Source organism: Tupaia chinensis, unplaced genomic scaffold (assembly GCF_000334495.1).
Source record: "Tupaia chinensis unplaced genomic scaffold, TupChi_1.0 Scaffold143602_1, whole genome shotgun sequence".
NCBI classification, from domain to species: Eukaryota; Metazoa; Chordata; class Mammalia; order Scandentia; family Tupaiidae; genus Tupaia; species Tupaia belangeri.
The window spans coordinates 2,447,702-2,448,498 of record NW_006203448.1 but is presented as its reverse complement, the minus strand read 5'-3'; the positions used below and the strand labels follow the sequence as shown (position 1 = coordinate 2,448,498).

At 59.0% G+C, this 797-nt stretch overlaps 1 protein-coding gene across 1 annotated transcript in view; it reads right to left on the bottom strand.

Moving 5' to 3' along the window:
• RAPGEF1 (Rap guanine nucleotide exchange factor 1) overlaps positions 1–797 on the bottom strand; it is an 86,836-nt gene that overhangs the window by 11,573 nt on the left and 74,466 nt on the right.

Sequence of the window (797 nt, the reverse complement as noted above, 5' to 3'; positions counted from 1 at the left end):
GTGTGCGTGCGTGCCCAAGATCCCGAGAGGAGAATGGAGGAGAAGGGATTGCGGCGTGACCATCCCCCCTGGGGGGTGATTTCTCGCTTTCTGTCTCTATGTCTCTCTCTGTCTGTCTGGCGAGCGCACACGCCCTACAGTGAAAATTTCTCTCAAAAAAAAAAAAAAAAGAAGAGTGTGACTGACGCTGCTCACAGGGCCACCAACCCCTGCTCCCAACTAGGGACAAGTCTTACTTGCATGTGGGCAAACAGAGCTCCGACCACCTGGCGTGGAGCGAGGAGAGCTATCCTGGGGTGAGCAGTGGAAGCCCAGGCCCTCCACCACCCGCTGTCCCTGCCCCTGCCCTGACGCCCCCTCACCTGTAACTCTGGAGGAGATGAACCCAACGCCCCTCGGCCCATCCCGCAGCAGCGGCCTGAGACCTGCCCTTGCAGGGCTTTGGTGTCATCAATGCGATTCCAGGCTCTGAGTGTCTTGGATTTACTGCTAGGGAGGGGGTGGCTGTGCCCATGACTTCATTTCTCAGAACTTGAAGACAAGGGTCCACCCTGCCAGCTTCCTAAAGGGCCAGAGGCACCAAGGCCTTCCTGGGCTGCTCCCTGCCAAGCTGGAGCCATTCAGCCTGGCGCAGGATCTCGGCAAGGTAGTACCTGCCTCCTCGTCCATGTGTCTGTGTGTGTGTGTGTATGTGTGTGTGTGTGTGTGACTCCCACCAGTCAGAGCCCAGGAGCACGGGCACCAGGTGGGGACCTGCTTGTCCGTGTGTGTGTGAGTGAGTGCGTGCCACCGGTCAC